Source organism: Diadema antillarum, unplaced genomic scaffold, assembly GCF_040938485.1.
Source record: "Diadema antillarum isolate AM-2024a unplaced genomic scaffold, OU_Dant_1.0 seq00000821_RagTag, whole genome shotgun sequence".
NCBI lineage: Eukaryota > Metazoa > Echinodermata > Echinoidea > Diadematoida > Diadematidae > Diadema > Diadema antillarum.
Genome location: NW_027271698.1, coordinates 3,413,279 through 3,432,787, shown reverse-complemented (window position 1 = coordinate 3,432,787; position 19,509 = coordinate 3,413,279). Strand labels below are relative to the sequence as shown.

The 19,509-nt window shown below is 36.5% G+C and overlaps 1 protein-coding gene across 1 annotated transcript in view; it reads right to left on the bottom strand.

The window, feature by feature from the left end:
* LOC139739854 (LIM domain-binding protein 2-like) overlaps positions 1 to 16,932 on the bottom strand; it is a 101,307-nt gene extending 84,375 nt beyond the window's left edge. The window contains 1 exon segment of the mRNA XM_071650455.1: positions 16,800 to 16,932. The gene's annotated coding sequence lies outside the window, so the exon portion shown is untranslated.
* Between the last annotated feature and the right edge of the window lie 2,577 nt (positions 16,933 to 19,509).

Below are 19,509 nucleotides of genomic sequence, written 5' to 3'. Positions count from 1 at the left end.
GAGAGTTTGCATTATTCTACTTTTTGGATATATGTAAAGTTGAACACTCAGAATTTGCAATGCAGTGCTCAACAGCAACCATGAAACTGTGACCTGTAAAAATGAGCGACAAGAGAAAAGACAGAAAGAGAGAGAGAGAGAAGAAACGAAAGAAACAAATATATACAGAGGAGAAAAGAGAAGAGAAAATTATGGATCTACTTTCACAAAGCAAAAGCATGAAAATGTGAAAATACTGGGAGGTGATCTTCACCTAGCATCCCGCATTCTTTTTTTCTTCTTTCTTTTTTCTTTTTTATCAGCAAGGATGTAGAGGCTTACATGACATTTTCAAGATGTTATATTTATCATTGTGGAGCTAGCCTTTCTGGAGACCACCTGGAGCTGTGAGGAAAAGAGGCAATGGTTTATTTTATGTCCTTTTCAACAGACATCCAATGAAAAACTGATATATTCCTATACATATATAGGAATATATCAGGAATATATAGGAATATATAAGAATATATATCAGGAATATATAGGAATATATTGATGTAAGTGGCCTGTACGTACACTAAAATTCAGAGTAATCAACACGGAACTAGATGCACTGTCAAGCATGAAAAACTGAGCCCTGAACTTCTTGTTCTTTGATAGTTGAATCGGCAGTGCTCTACTGCACTATCAGTCCAGTATATGGTGACATTTTTGCATGAAGAATTGTTAAATTCGTGGTCCTTACTATATTTTTGCATATTTTTATATACTTCCCACATTATATGTCTCTACTATATTTCCCAACAAAATTAATTCTGAAACTGAAACACAAAATCAGCATCCCAGGTATTGACATATTGACTTTTTCTGCCAGAAGTAAAAGGGCACAATTCCCATCCACTTTGTACAGCCTTACAGGCCTTCTTGTTTTCAACTGGCAATGTGCCTCCACCCCACCCCTTCTCTTGCTTGACCTTTTCTGTGCAGTAAAGAGACGTTGTGTTCTCACAGCAAGTATGGAAGGGAAGAGTAATCTATGTGGCATCGAAGGAAAAAAAAAAAGATCCATCTGGACAACACGGGGATGGGAGATGAGAAATGAAAAGAGATTGTTGGACAACATGGGTGTGAGAAGATAAAAATACCAGGGATGAAGGAGACATTCCATGGATTGGCTATACTAGCATATCATACAGTGTGACTCCAGCACACATGTAATAATTCCTTTGGCTTCACTTTCACCCACAGAAATGGTGGTATAATGTGCATTATCATAAAAGTCTGCACACTATATGTAAAATCACAATTCTTGCCATTTTCAATCTGACAGAGTGTAACCAAGCTTTCATATTTGATGATTTGAATGGTCACTGAAGTTCCCTTTATTTCACTGGTTTTTGACGTCCAAGAAAGTCACTACTAAAACTGTAAAACATGATATATTCCCGGCATGAAATTTTCGCGATTTGGAGCTGACGGCCTTTTTCGTGGCATGAAATGTTCGCTAATTGCCACTGGCATTCAATGCATACAGTGTAGACAAGAACTTTTGCGTGCATTTTATTTGCACGAATCTTGGCGCTCGCAAAATTCGCGAAATTAAAATGCAAGTGAACATTCCTCGTTTTACAGTATCTGGACTTGCATAACAAAGTAATGCAGATTGAAAATGTGTAATTTGGGGGTTTGTAACACATACATTCTGAAAATGGTTGCTTTCACGGCAAAAAATAAAGAAAAAAGAAAAGAAAAAAGGCAATTGCTATTTGAAATTGACCAATCAGGACTTGACCAAAGTGACAAAGCATGACTGACAAGGAGTAGATCACTTTGATGGCTATGATCGGCACTGGTCGGTAAAGATGAAAGCAAAAGAGATGTGACAGTGGCCCGTAGATTATCATCTTCATCACATTTTGTATGAGTTACTCTGAAGATACATTATGTACAATATGACTGTCTATAAAACTGGAAACAATAAATTAAAACTACATTGACACAGATGTCAACATGCATCAGGCTTAAATAAATTTTCAATAAACATATTTTAGCTGATAAGACCAAAGTAATACAAGGTATGACCAAACTGTGTGAAAATAAAATATTACAGAATACATTTGTATTGGTAGATTAAGGGGCATCCAGCATAAAAATACAAATTAGGTTTTAATAATTTAATAATTCAAAATATTTATGAATGATATTTAAAGTTTTGTTCATCCTTGAGTACAGTAGAGAAAAAAAAAAACTTTCTGAGAAGAAAAAATAAATCTTATTTTATACTTCCCCTGATTTTGTTTCAATCACTACATTTGTATGTAGCCTATATGCATTGCTGAATATTTTTCATCCTTTGAAATTATCAGTGAGATGTAACTTTCAGATATATTGTCAATTTTGCCCCCAATAACGCATGCAACCCAAATTTTGTAACTGTACCACACACAAAGAAGTGAGTAAATAAAATGTCACAAGCAACCAATGTTCCAATTTCTTCAATTATTGCTGGAGGATACATTATGCTCCCTGCACTAAGTTGCCAGGATTCTTTTTAACCAATTCCATGCCAAGTTCGCATCTGCAATTGAACTTGGCTAAAACTGAAAATAAACAGAGGTATGCAGGGGGTTAATGTTTATTCCTTTCTTCAGGTAAGACTCAGAAAATGCACTGTGCTTTCATAAGGGCAAGAAGCATTATTCTTGGATGGAATTTTAAATAACAAGACACCCACAGGCAATCTTATGGCATCTGAAAGTAAACATTCTTTTGCCTAGAGAAAACATTGCAGCATGAATCATACATAGTATATTGATGACTGACTGAGAAATGAATTACAATTCCTTCTGTACCCTGTACTGTACAATTCAACTTCATAACTCCTTGTTCTGCAGCCAGTATTGCCTAGCGAAGAACAGGAGTCCTAGCAAAAGAATATTTTCCACAAACATAATAACATCTCATAATTTGTCTGCTAGTTCCATTTACAAGAAATAAAATAAGAAGCTTCTATTCCATGATATTGGGACTTGTGTATCTGTTGAAAGAAGTTAATACAGAATATTTGTACTCTTTGCCTTTTTTACTTTTTCCTTCCTTAGATATCAGGATTCATACATGATTTCATCCAATCTGGAATGGTAAGCTATACATGTTTGTCATATTCCGCCTTTTGTTCTTATGATTTTTAACACTTCAGACAGGTCCTTTCTATTGGTTTCCTCTCTATACAGTGCATACAACTAAAAGCACATGCTATCAAACTTTGGTTACATAAAAATGCAAATTGCTTGGCAGCAACAGATGCTCCCATCCGATTAACGCTTGTGTGCTTTGAGTGGTGATTAGCACAGACACCCCCATAGCATGTACACACTGTCCACAGTCCCTGGCATAGAAAGGGTTAAAACTAAAGCCACAAAAAGTAAAAGGAGAGTTTTAATGTATTGTACTGTACACTGACCATTAGGACCACTGCATAGCTTAAAGGGATGGTACAGTATTAGTGGAGATGAGAATTGGGCTTTTAACTTTTTGTGAGATACCAAGAAAACACTTATGAAATAGTACAGAGCATACCATTTTAAGAGGAATTCAAAGTTTATTTGATGAAAATCGGGTTTGGAATGACTGAAACATCCAAAAACAAAGTAAAACAAAGCGATCGTGATAAAGTGTGGGTCCCACACTTATTAGAATCACTCTGTTTTGGATATCTCACCCATTTCAAAACCAATTTTCATCAAATAAACGTTGAATTCCTCATGGAATTACATTCTCTTTCACATATTTCATAAGAGGTCTCTCATTATCTCACAAAAACTGTTAGAAACCTGAAATTAGGTCTCAACTAAAACTATACAATCCCTTTGACTCTCTCTTGACCATTCTTTAAAAAACAACATAGACCTCGTTCAAAAACAGATTGCCGATGATATCGCTCAAGGTAACTCTGGGAATACTTTTCACACGAACATACAGTGTCCACCTTGTATAGATCTAAACAAGCATTGTGGTCTGCTAATTGCCTCCACCACAGCAGTAAGTAAAATGTGAACAACTGATGGTATCGCTCAGTTACTGCTAGTATTACTATTACTGTACACTACAACATGTTGTAAACTGCTTTTACATACAGCCAAGTTAAAATGTAGTTTTTGTGCATATCCTTTTCATTCATTCTAGCGCTTCAACATCATCCAGATACCTAATTATACAGATAAAAAGTTTTAATCATGGTTAGTGTGACAACGGATGATTTTCAGCACTATAAGTATGACTTGCTTTCTACTGAAGTAATGATCTTTTCTCACACGTCTTTTATGTTTTACATGTAGTCCCCCCCCCCCCCCCACCAAACAAAGAAAAAAACAAAAACAAAACACGGCAAACAAGAAGAATATGCACATTTCAACATGATTACCGAATTGGGAAACTGTATGACAGATTTAGGAATGTGATGCTTCTACACAAATACACATGTAACTAAGCTACCTGTGCAGAACTGGTAGAAGGCTTAGAAAATAAATTTGTTTTGGGGGTGACTCTAGATTAACAGAAAAGTCAAAATGTATACCCCTGCCCACCCCCTCCACCTCATTTCTTGTGCAACCTACTACTTGATTCCTTTTCCCTCAAGGACAATTTAGAAGAAAAGGAAGGAAATTGTATCCAAGGTCATAGGTCATTGTAAAATTGATTTGAGTCTTGTATGCCTGATGAACAAATCACACACACACATACAAGTAGAAAAAAAGAAGAAAATGACACCAACAAAAAGAATAGTATCGAGACAGTATATCACTTTCTCCAAAATTCAAATTGCAACTTTTCAATTTACTAAATTACAATCGCTGGTCCTGGTGAGTCACAACAGCTCCCAAGTTTCTAAGACTATTCTACAGGGAAAAACCTGACAAACAAACAAACAAATTTACACAACACAAGGGCAGACTAAGAGAAAAGCATTACAAAGGTACTGATTTTAACCAGTATTCAAGTTACCAGAAGCTGAAATTCTTCTTCCAAGATTTGACAGAAAAGACTTCTTCTTGAATTTCACAATAGCCAGTCCAAATTAGGACAATAGAGAGGAAATCCACCCCAAAAATAAATAAAAAAAAAAAAAAAAAAAATCCCTACAGAATGATACAAAAATAATAAAAATTAGATAAGAAATAAGGAAGATATGATATTTTGAAATTTTACATTTTTTCGGAAAACATGTCTTGACCAGTCATCATGAATATTCAAATTATCAAGTTGATGATGTCATGCTCTACAATTTTTTATTTATTTCATAAATACAGAAATGACAAAAATCTTACATATTCAGCTCTTGTATAAATATACAGCAAAACTTGACTTACAACCACCCAAAATAAATAAGAACAAATGCATCTTGGTACAAGTGTATGAGAACATGTTTTTTACGGGTATTATTGTACCATGGTAATGACTAAAATGATTGCATATGATTAGTTGCTGCCAAGATGTTGTCATGGTAGCATGTACTTGTACAACATTACATTGTATACAGTAAATGTAATGAAAGTTGCTATGGTTGGGTATCTGTATGCATCAAACAGCAACAAATGGTCTGGGCAGATTCATACGGGGGTTTATCAAAAAAGAAATACAATAACTGCAGTTCCCACAGAAAAATGGAAATCAACAAATTATGATTGATTGCTTGCTAAGTTGCTATCATGGCAACTGCAATCAAGTCAAGTTGCAATTGTTGTCATGTACATGTACTTAGTGAGTCCAAGAGTGCATGGTACATTACATGCTTTATTATGCAAACCCTAGCTATTGCATCCAGCAAGTTTTAAAGGTACATTGTACTGTTTACCATTGGAAGAAGTGGTCTAAAAAATGTTTGACTTATCACATTTGATGCATATGTGTAGGTCATTTGTATCACAAAACATCCTACCATATAAAAATTTTGGGATTAAGCCTAAAATATAAGGAGATACAACTGTTTTTGTTTTTGTTTTTGTTTTTTTGCTAAACCATAACTGTAGACAGTTCAGTCTAGAAGCAATTTCATTATAACTATTGTTTACATTTTGTATATTACAATACTTAACATTGAATATACTGATTAACTTTTTACACTGGTTGTTTCTACCCCAAACTCCCATTTCAGAACTATATTTTCAAGCACTAAAGCTGGGTTTTTGTTTCATCTGCAAATGGTGAATAATGCCTTTAATATTTGCTACATGTATAGACAGTGTGTATATCACTCACTGTGCACACGCTGTGCCATGTGCAGGGTTTTAATGTCTACCTACACTCGGGCACTCCAACAAGCCACTCACACACTCTACAGACATGTGTCTATTACAGTTCATCCCCACCAGGAAAGGCTCTTGGTGTATTTCTGTGTGGTCTCCACGTCACATTGATGCTGAACATCTCACTGTGCCTACTTTTATAACCCAATAGCAGCAACATCCAAGGTCATCATGTTTAATTACAGCAGCATTCTGTGGCACTGGTATCAAGAAGGTTAAAATCAGTTTACATACATACATCCATTGCATTTACAGTACATGTAAGATTAACACCAACATTCTTGGATATTTTGCATCCAGAACTATCGCTACTTCATTTCTCTTTCAGTGTTCAGGTGGCTTTGTACATTTCTTCCCTTATGTTCATCATTAAAAAATGGCTAAAACTCAAAAACTCTCTTCATGATTACAGGCAGGTATTTACATTCAGTCTACTCTAGGTATCCCTGTTTATAGCTGTCTATTCAGAAGGTTTATAATTTCTTCAAATTGCACATGTTCATTCTTGCTATCAACAAATAACACAGTAAGTTAACATCTTATGTAGACTACTCACGACTGTAGTCAGAGTGTACAGAAACAGTGCTGAATAGAAAAGACCAGACACAAAAACCTGAACATTAAACACACCTACACCAACAAGCTAAAGACATAACAATGTGAGATACAGTATGCACAAGGGTTTTAGAATGATATCACAGATGATGACTTTTGTTGTTCAAAGAAAAATAATAATAATAAGATATCCAAACCAGGGGTTTGAAATGCCCCTTCAAGAAGGTTTGAAAACCCTTGACTTTGTCTCAAGACTGGTAGAATCCCTCAAGAGCATCTTATACCCTTCAGATGTAGATGCGAATTCTGTATGCTTGATATGCAATGATATGATATTTGCAATTTAATAAATACTAATAACAAAGAATAAAAATGGCACCAATAACTGACAATAAGTCAAACAACTTGCCTACTTGCCCCACGCCAGCAAGAGTAATATTTCTGCAATAATGTTTTAAAAGTCATGCATGATGGTTACAACATGTACTTGCCCACTTGCTCCGGGGCAAGTTGAGACTTTCTTGGGCAAGTCAAATGAACAGTCACCTAATGTACTGTACCTGTTCAAAACATGGCAGTGCTCTTGCCCATACTTGTAGCTATTTGGGCAGGAAGGTGAAATATTTTTTGTGATGACCCATCTCATACTTACCATCTCTATTGCTTTTGGTGATGGGCTACCGCTTTTGGCGACAAACTACCACTTTTGAGAGATTTCAGTCACCTATTCCAGGTATGTCTACCCACTCCCACCCCCCCCCCCCCCCCTTCCCGGAAAAAAAAAAAAATCAACATAATAATTCTTGCCCCTTAGAAATTTTTTTTCTGCATATGGCCATGTCTGTGACACATACATGTGTCTGTAGTATGCACATTGTAATTTTCTGGTCATACATTGTTGCAAAATCGACTGCGTATCTAAATTATCACCTCATCAATTGATAATCATTAAAATACAAAGGTAGGACCTAGATACATGTGAGTAATTCCATGAAGTTGGGGCAGTGTCCATGTAGCATCGTGATATTTAAAAAATACATTTCAGCATAACTCAATATTAATTATGCTATACATTTATTGTTTGTAGGCTTTACATTTGCATTGAGGCCACACATTTTCCTGGAAATTTTGTGCCATTCAGACTCAATTTTGATGAAGTTATTAAACAATATGTAACAGTGTCCTGTAGCATCGTGACGTGTCCATGTAGCATCATGGTATTTTAAAATTTGGTCCTAGAGACAAATTATGGCAATTAGCTTGACCAAAACATGATGCAATATGCATATTTACAAGATATGAATGAGATAGCTAAATACAAATATCTCAAATTTCCTGTACACAGTTTTAATTTTAAAAGAAAATTACAAAATGTATCACGATGCTATGCGGTGTCCTTTTTTGTGACATTTGGTGGACACTGCGTAGCATAGTGACACATTGTGTAATTTTCTTGTAAAAGTAAAACTGTGGAAAGGAGAGTTAAGATATTTAGCTATCTGACTAATCCAGTAATTATGCATATTATATCAAATTTTGGTCAAGCTAATTGCATTAATTTGTCTTTTAGGACCAGATTTTAACTATCACGATGCTACACGGACACGTCACGATGCTACAGGACACCGTTACATATCGTTTTGATAACTTCATCAAAATTGAGTCTGAATGGCACAAAATTTCCAGGAAAATGTACATGGTCTCAATACAAATGTAAAGCCTATAAACAATAGCATAATTAGTATCGAGTTATGCTAAAATGTCACACTTTGTGTCCCAACTTCACGGAATTACCCAATACATAACACAAAATGCAGCTCTATACCTTTCAAATTTCAAGTTTTCCCTGTTCTGGGTGGGGGGCAAGCCCCCTCCCAAACCCTCCCAGCTGGATTCTACCACTTTCTCAAATCGAAATGTTGGTATATACGCCATCATCATACAAGTAGCCCAATTTGGCTTGCAAGTCTCTGACCTTGGCAATGATGGCCAGAGCATGGTACATATGTATATTTAACTAGAGCAATAGCTACAATGTAACACACAACCAAACCCAATCCACTCCAGCATTATACATACGTACATGTACCACATCACAAATTTACCTGATACTAAATTTGTAGGAGGCAATTCACTCCAATCTGAATCTTGGTCAGTACCTGCTGCTGCATGGACACATCTGCCATGTTCCAAACATACAAATAAAACCAATTCCTTTGGTGAGTACTGGTATGTCAAAAAATTAACGGTAGAAATAATTCAATGTCAATCTCAGTTTGTGCCTTGATTCAGGATGTAAACACATGTGAGCAGATCATGAACAACTATCTACCCCGTAGAAAGGAGAGTGCATGCAATACATGAGGAGATATACTTTGATTGACAGATGTCTAACTAGCTTCCATCGTTGATCTTTGTAATGAAGATGGCGGTGATCATCACGTCATCCAACAGCACCCTTCTGAATACCAGGGAACATTTCATGAAGCGTTCTGTTGGAAAGTTTTTCAGACATATTTGCTCTCAACCAATCTGATACAAGAATTTATGTACAGCTGTAGCTTATAACAGTTTGTCAGAAAAAATATCTGACAAAACACTTCATGAAATGCCCCCCCCCCCTGGTCTTCACGCCTTTAAGTCAAAGGAAACATTAGATTGCTGTGGTGTGGGGAACTACAGTCATAGGTCAACAGTTTACCGACAGTTATCCCTTGGCCTACGTACGTGTGTATATCATGCCATGCGGTAATCGGTTCCGTGACATTTGCTCCCAAGAAATATCTGCACGCTAAGCCAAACATAAATTCTACCCACAAACATACCTGTAACCCTAACCCTAATCCTAATCCTCACACCAGACTAGACCTAAAACCCTAACCCTAACCCTAAATCTTTGGAGGAAATAAGACCGGAAATATTGTCACAGGAGCAAATGTCATGTTATTGCAGTGATCACATTTAATGATAGCAGAAGAGGTGCCCAAGCATGCAGAAATCACTTCTAGCAATAGACATTATGCCTTGAAATACTTAGCTATGACGTCATCTTTTATAACATTTTTATTTCTCATTTAATCAATATCAGGGATGGACATTAGCGGTGGCCTGGTGGCCCAGGGCCACTAAAAATTGGTGTCTGGCCACCAAATTTATCTTTTGGTGGCCCAATTGGGCAACTAGGATTCACAATGGATTGTTACTATTGCTTTTATTTTCAGCCATTACATTACTTTTTCAGGCTACCAAAATGTCAGATTTAAAGATTTTTAGTGGGCCGAACAGGTCACTAGACAAAAGAGTTAAAGGACAAGTTCACCTTCATAAACATAAGGATTGAGAAAATGCAACAATATTAGTAGAACACATCAGTGAAAGTTTGAGGAAAATTGGACAATCGATGCAAAAGTTATGAATTTTTTAAATTTTTGTGTTGGAACCGCTGGATGAGGAGACTACTACAGCTTGTGAGTCATATGCGTACAACAGTATAAAGAAAATATAAAAGAAAATTCAACATATTTTCACTTTCTTCGCATAATAAAAGAGCAATTGACTTGCCTCTTTCTAAAGGCAGGGGGAATAATATTACCCATAACATTTATCGGTAACGAGTCAGGGGAATGTGTACTTTTTTCAAAAGACGGAATTTTGTGAAATTCTCTTTATATTTTCCTTATATTGTTGTACGCATGTGACATCTAAGTTATTCATACACTGCAGTAGTCTTCTCATCCAGCGGGTACTGCACAAAAACTTCAAAAATTCATAACTTTTGAACGGATTGTCTGATTTTCCTCAAACTTTCAATGATGTGTTTTACTAATATTGCCACATTCTCTCATTCCTTATGTTTATGAAGGTGAACTTGTCCTTTAAGTGTCGATCCCCGATTTTACATGCAATGCTGCACACTGGCACTGGTCTGACGGTCCCCGACAAGTAAAAGTCACTGTCGGACCAGTAACTTTTTTGGGAGTGGACCAATAAAATATGGAAAAACTGGGTATACCTACTGGTCCCCCAGACAGGTCAGACCAGTAGAAAAAATGGGTCAGTGTGCAGCCCTGATAAGACCAACAATTACTTTCAACAAAATTTGATAGAAATTACAATGAATTCCTTGTTATTCTCAAGGACTACAAATCTTCAGGGTCATTATTTCTTGATGAGCTGATTAAAAGCAAATATGACGAGACTAGAGAGAGCTTTTCTACCCAGTGAAGAGGAACAATCTATAGTGGACCATATTAAACTTAAGAATTATGCAAAACTAATAAGCTATGCATCACAAGACTAGAAATTTTAAATCTGAGGCATATTTTCCTCCTTCTACAAATTGAGGTAAATCTCATCTGAAAACAACTTGTGGAATCTTTATATTGGTGTCCCAGAAAAAAAAAAAACAACAAACAAACAAATGTATGCTAGCCATGTCATGGTCTACAAAATGTATACCAGTATTCTGGAGACAGATAAAAACATTCCTCTGCAATATGCCCACTATCTTTCGGAGATATTGCAGGAAAAAAAGATAGTGAATTTTAATATTTAATATTCATACTGCAGAGAAATGTCACAATACCATGATATGGCACCAAGCAGAGGAAAATCACTAGTTGAAACCACAATACTGCACATGAATGCGCCATTGGCTTAGCAGTCTACTGTGGGCGACTGAGATAGAAAAGCTCGGCCAGCAAGCTGAATACATCCCATACGGCCCAGAGGAAGTCATGAGTGGGAGGTATGTGACAAAAACCATGAGTTTTCTAATCACAGTCAAAAATCATGCTGCAAACAGTGACAGCTAGAAAAATCACTCTCACATACATGTGACTTTTCTGTGAATGTTTCAAGTGGTTTCTGGCTCTGTTGCTTCATAACTCTCACAAAAATGTCACACCCTATTGTCAGTGTGAATAGCCCTTGTGTAAATTTCTCATGGACCGCATCAAACTAGCATATACTGCATACATATAAATGTTTTGCGAACTTTGCAGGTTGTATGTTATTCATGAATTTAACAGCACGTGATAATATTAAAGGACAAGTTCACCTTCATATACATGTGGATTGAGTGAATGCAGCAATATTAGTAGAACACATCAGTGAAAGTTTGAGGAAAATCCGACAATCCGTTCAAAAGTTATGAATTTTTAAAGTATCTGCACAGTCATGGCTGGATGAGAAGACTACTAGAGTGTATGATGTCACATGCGTACAACGATATAACGAAAATATAAAGAGAATTTCACAAAATTTTACTTTTTGAAAAAAGTGTTCATTTCCTCGACTCGTCATTGACATATGTTAAGGGTAATATTATTCCCCTTGCCTTCTGAAAGAAGGAAGCCAAGTGTTCCTTTATTATGGGAGAAAAGTGAAAATATCTTGAATTGTCCTTATATTTTCTTTATATCGTTGTACTCATGTGACATCACAACTATAAGCTGTTGTAGTCTTCTCATCCAGCAGTGACTAAGCAGAAACTTCAAAAATTCATAACTTTTAAACGGATTGTCTGATTTTCCTCAAACTCTTGCTGAAGTGTTCTATTAATATTGCTGCATTCACTCAATCCACATGTCTATGAAGGTGAACTTGTCCTTTAACTATCATGCTGACATGAATGCGATGTGCACACATATGGTTTATCGTCCAATGCTGCACAAACAAGCAACTCCACAATCACGAATTTATTTACTCACAAAATTGTCAATAATCCCAGATCTGCAAACACAAACAAACAAACAGACATGTACTCACTAAATATATGGTGTATGGAGAATGCCAAGTAATAACATCTTGGCTTGTGATGAGAAAACAACCATTCCTTGCATACTGAGCAATTTCTTTGTGTGTTGGAGCCATCTCTTACTATACATTGTATTCGCAAAAAAAAAAATATAGAAGTTAGTCAAGTCTGGAAGTCAAATTTACCATACAACAGTAAATGGAAGTTTGTGGCAAACATACACCAGGTCACCAATCCTTTGAATTAAATATGAACTTTTTTCTTCATAAGATGTCCCTTACTTCCTCTCAAAATGACATACACTGTGTAGAATACATTGTAGACCATTCTCTTTAAACCACTGTAATTAAAACTACGAAGTGTGCCTTACATATCTTCCAGACATTCGCTCTTTGGCAGACAGAAAGCAAATGTCAAAGGCTGGAATGTCTGCTACTTTGCCCACGACTGGTTAGATATTGGCCATGACGATTTTAATTCATAGTCAATGATTGTGAGAATCCTGCTGGAAAAACACTTGTCTCTACTCTAAACATCTGCTGACGAAATTAGAGTCACTACCAACTGTGGGTTCAATGTAATCAACTTGCAAATTCATTTTCTCTCATCAGTATCCATGCAACAAGAAGCTTTAGGTACAGTATCAGATGTGTATGACACTGTGTGCATACTCAAGTTGGAAGAACTGCACCCATATTTTCTTCTAAAAGAAATATAACAATATGATTGTTAGATATCAACAACAGGAAATAATTTTCCTGGTATCTCATCACATGTAGCAGTTTTTGTCCATAGAAAGGTAGAGGATACCATTTGAAATATTACTCATCAGCTGTAACTGCTAGTCAAATTCAAGTTGGAAAATTATTCCCTGATACAGCAAGGAAAAAGGAACAATGTACAAAAGTATGGAGATAGTGCATAGAATCTCACATTGGTAAAATGGGCTGTACATGTAAATTATTTAATGGGATCGTACAGTTCTGGTTGAGACCTAATTTCAGGTTTCTAACATTTTTAGGTGAGATAATGAGAAATCTCTTATGAAATATGAAAGAGCATGTAATTCTACAAGGAATTCAGCGTTTATTTGATAAAAATTGGTTTTGAAATGGCTGAGATATCCAAAAAAGAGCGATTCTAATAAAGTGTGGGACCCACACTTTGTAACGATTGCTTTGTTTTACTTTGTTTTTGGATGTTTCAGTCATTCCAAACCCGATTTTCATCAAATAAACTTTGAATTCCTCTTAAAATGGTATGCTCTGTGCTATATCATAAGTGTTTTCTTGGTATCTCGCAAAAATTTAAAAGCCCAATTCTCATCTCCACCAATACTGTACTATCCCTTTAAAGCGCAGTTGGTGGTTCCATGACATTTGCTCCTGCGACAATTGCTCCCACGAAATATCTGCTCGGTAAGCGGAACCTAAATTCTACCCACAAACACAACCCTAACTCTAATCCTAATCCTCACATCAAACTAAAGCCAAAACCCGATCACAACCCTAAGCCTACGTCCTTGGTCACAGGAGCAAATGTGATGTCACTAGCTGTAGTTGGCACGGTACAAGGTTTTGTGAGGAAAGAAAAAAAAACTGTAACACATAACTTCATAAGACAAAAGATACAGGGATGATGAAAAACTTCTAACCCTTCAACAGGCATAAAGACACTGCAGGACCAAGCACACTTTGAATCTTTCAGATTTTCAATGAGAAAAATTTCCATCAAACCAACCAATAATTACTGGGGAAGTCCATCATAAAAATTTAGCAAACTTGAATAGCTATTGCAGAAAAAACAACAACCCCAGAGGAATGGGACAGTGAGAGTAAGAGCAAATTCTGATCAAACCTAAGAAATTATTATTATTTTTATAAGTTATGAAGTTTCAATCAAACATAATTTGGCAGTTGTTTGAATTCTGTGATGTTACACACAATCTTATACCCCCATTTGCTCTGTACTGTTACAAAATAGGAAATTTTCAATTTTCTTTTAATCAAATTTGCAATCCTACATACACCCTTTGTGCAATCATTACAAGTAGTTTTATACAACTGCTGCACTGACAAAAAAAAACATATTTAAGGACAAAAAAAGAGAGATTATATAAAATATCAAGCACAGGACAAATGGAAAGTAATATTAGATAAATAAATATTAGATAAAGAGAATAATAAACAAAATGTATTTCATCCAACAAAACACAATGTTAGACAAAATGTGGAAATTGTCACAGGCATCAAAATGGCTGGGGACTATTACAGTGTACATGTACATGCAGTGCCTGGCTGGCTGTGCCATCTTTCTTTCTTTCTTTTGTTTTGTTTTCTGGGCAGTGCCTCGCACCTCCTGAGTATTGAATGAAGCATACAGTTGTACATAATAAAAAAATAAATAAAACAAGATGAATAGTATACCATTCTGACAGAGAAATTCCCTGAAAGCCTTACTATTCATCATACCTGCAACATAAACACAATGTTAACACAATGAACTGCAGACTCGACAATGAATAATAAATCAGGCATTGAATAACATGTGGCACAGAGTAATCAATCTTCACATTGTGAATGTGAAAAGAAAAGAGTCCCTGTCACAATTTTCATTCAAAATATGTCATTTTGGGATTTAAATTCTTAAATTATTTTCCTGACTGCTCTGTCATCTACATCACTCAAAAACTGCAAAAGAGATAAGGTTCAGATATCTTTGTGTTCTCGTAACAGGTTATATTTAAAGAAAGATCAAATTTTGTACATCAAATGAATGAAAATAAAGTGAATGTAATTGCAATATCAAACAAACTACCTTCAATAGAATGTACACGTATGTTGTTACAAGTAGCCACATACATACAGTCGACAGACACTTCTAAGCTTCAAAAGACAATTATCGAAACTGGGTTTTTAAATGGGTCCTATGGGACCCAAACCACACTATCTACAGACTACAGTAATGCACTACCATGACCGACGACCATGTAGCAAGGTGTGGCCTTCAAGGTAAATTCAAGGTAAATTCAAATGCTCAATGTTATCAATTCATCACGCAAAATGTAGAAAGAAGTGGTAGCCTACACAGAAACCCAATAATGTATTACAATTTTCCTGATTTTCCCTTTGCTTTAATTACTGTAATACTCACCTAAAAGCAAATTTTACAAATTCTCTCGCAACACTGATTTTTACTAATATTATTGTTATATTAAAACTACAGTGACACGACTGAAGCCTTGAGCTGAGGAAGTACACATTTATAGGACTATTGCCATCGGTAAGCCCTCGGCCCTCACGACCACAAGATTCATAGTCACTGCATGCCACACAAACCCCAAAGCCAGGGAGCAGCTCTACGATGACACTCGCAATCAATGCAAATATGTTGGCTGGGCTGCCCTTTGCAATTTGGTGAAACCTTCTCGAAATGAATGTACTAAACATGATGCACTTTAAAACATTGTAAGATTAAAGAGACATTAGGAGCATAGCCATACAAGTGTAGGCTATAGCTCCAACTTCATTATGGAGGTTAAGAGTTGGAGTTCAGACAGTCTGTGAACAAAAGAAACAAAGCTGAACACTGCACTACACTGTAACACTAAAATAACACTTAGTATTAACACCACTGAGTATAGACTACACTCACTCTCAACAAATGCAACTGTGCAATATCAGCTGGGCAACCTCACACACCCCACCCTATTTCTACTTTTCACGTCGCAGAAATAATGATAGTCAAGGTGAAATCCAGGAATCCCTTCAAAATTAAAAGCAGGGAGGGTGATATGTGATGGGAAATGAAATCAACAATCTAGTTTCTTTTAATGAAATTCCCCTGCGAAAGCTCTGCTAGGCCAATACAAAAAGGGTCAATGCGTTGTACTTTATGCGAATGCCAGTAGCATGCCATGCCAGAGCTACGGCTCAATGCGTTTGCTACTGCACGCTAATTTCTTGGTACGAACTGCTGTACTTGGGCTGCGAGCTTCGTACCGTGCGATGTTCCTACGTACGCTAACCTATAGTGAAGGAGCATGGTCAACATAATGTACACTTGGCTATCGGTGTTCAACCCGCAGCGCAACTCACCCAGTTCGTGGCAGTAGCAGTGCTTACGGCAGGGAAGGTCGCGACAACATATTTCCGAATTGTAACGTTATCATGACCAAACGACATGAGTAAATGCATTCTCACCTCTGAAGAATACCTAAGGTGTTATATCCTCTTATCAGAATGTAACTTGGAGTCTCCTATCCACAAATAAAGGGCTTTATGCTTGGTACAGAGTCCAGAGCTTGGGTTAGCTCGACCCGAAGCCGACATCCAGTACTTAGACTCTGGTTATCCAGTCGTTTCGACCTATTCACACATAAACATTATAATCTGGCGACCTGCAAACAAGACACCATTCCCGCTACATAAATTATGTGTGTGTGTGTGTGTGTGGGGGGGGGGGGGGAGCATGAACGCTTCCTCAATGGGGGTCTATGCCGTTTAGTTAGATTTATGTCTGATATCACTAACAAGGAAAAAAAACTTGATTTAGCTCCTTGCTGCTTGTCCAATCCAAAAATATAATTTTTCATACAAGTAGGCCCTATCTCAATTCATTTTCCTCCTAATTGCATAACAATGCTATTTACGTTCATCCGGCAATATGAATGTGCACTTTGTGAGTGTTGTGCATTTTTTTATTTTTTTCTTTTTTTTTCTGATGGGGGTGTTTTGTTTTGTTTGTCTTCATGTTGTTTATAAATGCTTTTATCTTTGCCAGAAAAAAAAGAAGCTTTTTACAAACATCAAACAGCCAATCAATGATCTCTGTATGCTAGTAGCATTATGTTTCCAATGTACCTTTACACTCACCTTGAATAGAATATACAGATTTGAGGTGACTGAGAATTTCTGGGGTGAAGAGTGTGGTGGAGACATATAACCAAAGAAGAACAGTACATTACATTAGCTCCTTGGATAACTCGCTGATCTCAGAGCGGGTTGCAACCCGCTCTGGCTGATCTAGGTGGACGCCCTCTGTTGACCAAAAGCACCAAATTCGGGAGCAGGAGGTTGTATGAGAGCCCCCTCCCATAGTTGGCGTCGAGGAATGGGATAGGTAATTCAACATAATCTGACACAAGAAGGGGGAAAGCTTATGGCAAAAATACTACTTTTTCTCTTGTCATTTCTATGTGGGTGTTGTAAGTTAAACATGACGGCTCATCACTTCAAGCCACCATTTTATCATCAAATAACAATCTTTAGTGCTTCAAAATAGTTCTAAAATATGAGTTAGGGGTCCAAACAACCAACATAAAAATGATAATCTGTTTAATCAACGTCAAAAATGGTTAGAAATACAATAGTTTGATTAAAATCGTTGCTAGAATAAACCGTCTACATTTTATGGTTCGCTGAAAAAAAGAATTAGTGATATCTCCTGATATTTGCGTCTTTATTGCCAAATTTTCATATGCTACGATTGTTTTGTGATACAACTGAACTATACATTGCATCGATTGTGATAATTCGAACATTTTTTAATCACTGCTGACAATGGTAAACAGTGGCTTTAAAAGATGTTTGGTCTCATTTATACCGGCCAAGAAAAGAAATAAGCCAATCATGAATGTCACTAATGTCAAAATTGCTTTGTGATGTCGCAGTTGCTGTGTGACTTACAGAGTTCACAAAAATGACCGTAAAAAAGAGCGCCTGCATGATGTCATAATTGTTTTGTGATGTGGCGATTCCTTTGTGACATCGTTTCACAAATAGTGCACTATTTGAAACTTGTTGTCATAAAAAGTACTGTCATTTTCCAAATGATATGCCATGAAGTGTCAATTACCACAACATTCTGAAAGAGTTGAAAATACATAATCACAGTCACACAAAGCTCATTCAGCCAATCACTAAAGCGTGCAAGGATACATTACATGTATTTTATTAAAAAGAATGGGGCTTATAACATTTTAGATAGAAAATCTATCCTCTAGTGACTGGATGAAAGAGCTTCACGTGGTTATAGGTATTTCCAGCTATGTCAGAAAGTTGGCATGTTTGACACTGCATGAAGTGCTACATGTGCATTTATATGTGCAAAATGACGTCAACTCTATGCCGACATTTTGCAAAATGATGTCACAAAGCAATTCTAAAATTGTGGGCAGCTTTGTACCGTAACTCCTGTGAAAAGTAACAATTTTAACAAACAATTGTGACATCACAAAGCAAATGTGATATCGCGCACTGCACCACGCCATCACTCCTGTGAAAATGAAACAATATTTCCAACAAGACAATTGTGACGGCACAAAGCAATTTTGACAGTGCGCACTGCTTCATACCGTCGTCACTCTGTGAAATGTATCAATTTATAACAATACAATTGTGATGTCATAAAGCAATTCTGACATTTGGCATAGCTTCACTCTAAAATGTAAAATTTCATCACCTCGGCGTTCTTCTTCTTCTGATTAAGTCTGCCTCCTTCAATAGGCTGAAGATTCTTGCAGACTGTGCTGTTTACATTATAATACAGTTTATTTACAGATATTTACAAGTACATAACAAATTTGAAGAAAATAACTAGCCACTGTGATCAACCGTTAGTCGGTTACGGAATGATCCTATAGATGGCGCTGAAACAATTTCTGACGACAGGGAATTCCAGCTCCTTACAGTTCTTGGAAAGAACGAATGACGATGCGATTCAGTTCTCGAGTATGGTATACCTGATAGGAATGTGGTTTCGCGGCTCTCGTCCATATTGAGTAACCTGTTTGATGCTATAGTCCTGTGCTGAAAAATGAGTAAGATTATTGTGTACAAGTATTTTGTACATCATGATTAGCCTGTCATTTTTCTCTGCGCTGTTCCAGAGTGGTCCAATCAAGTTCTTGCA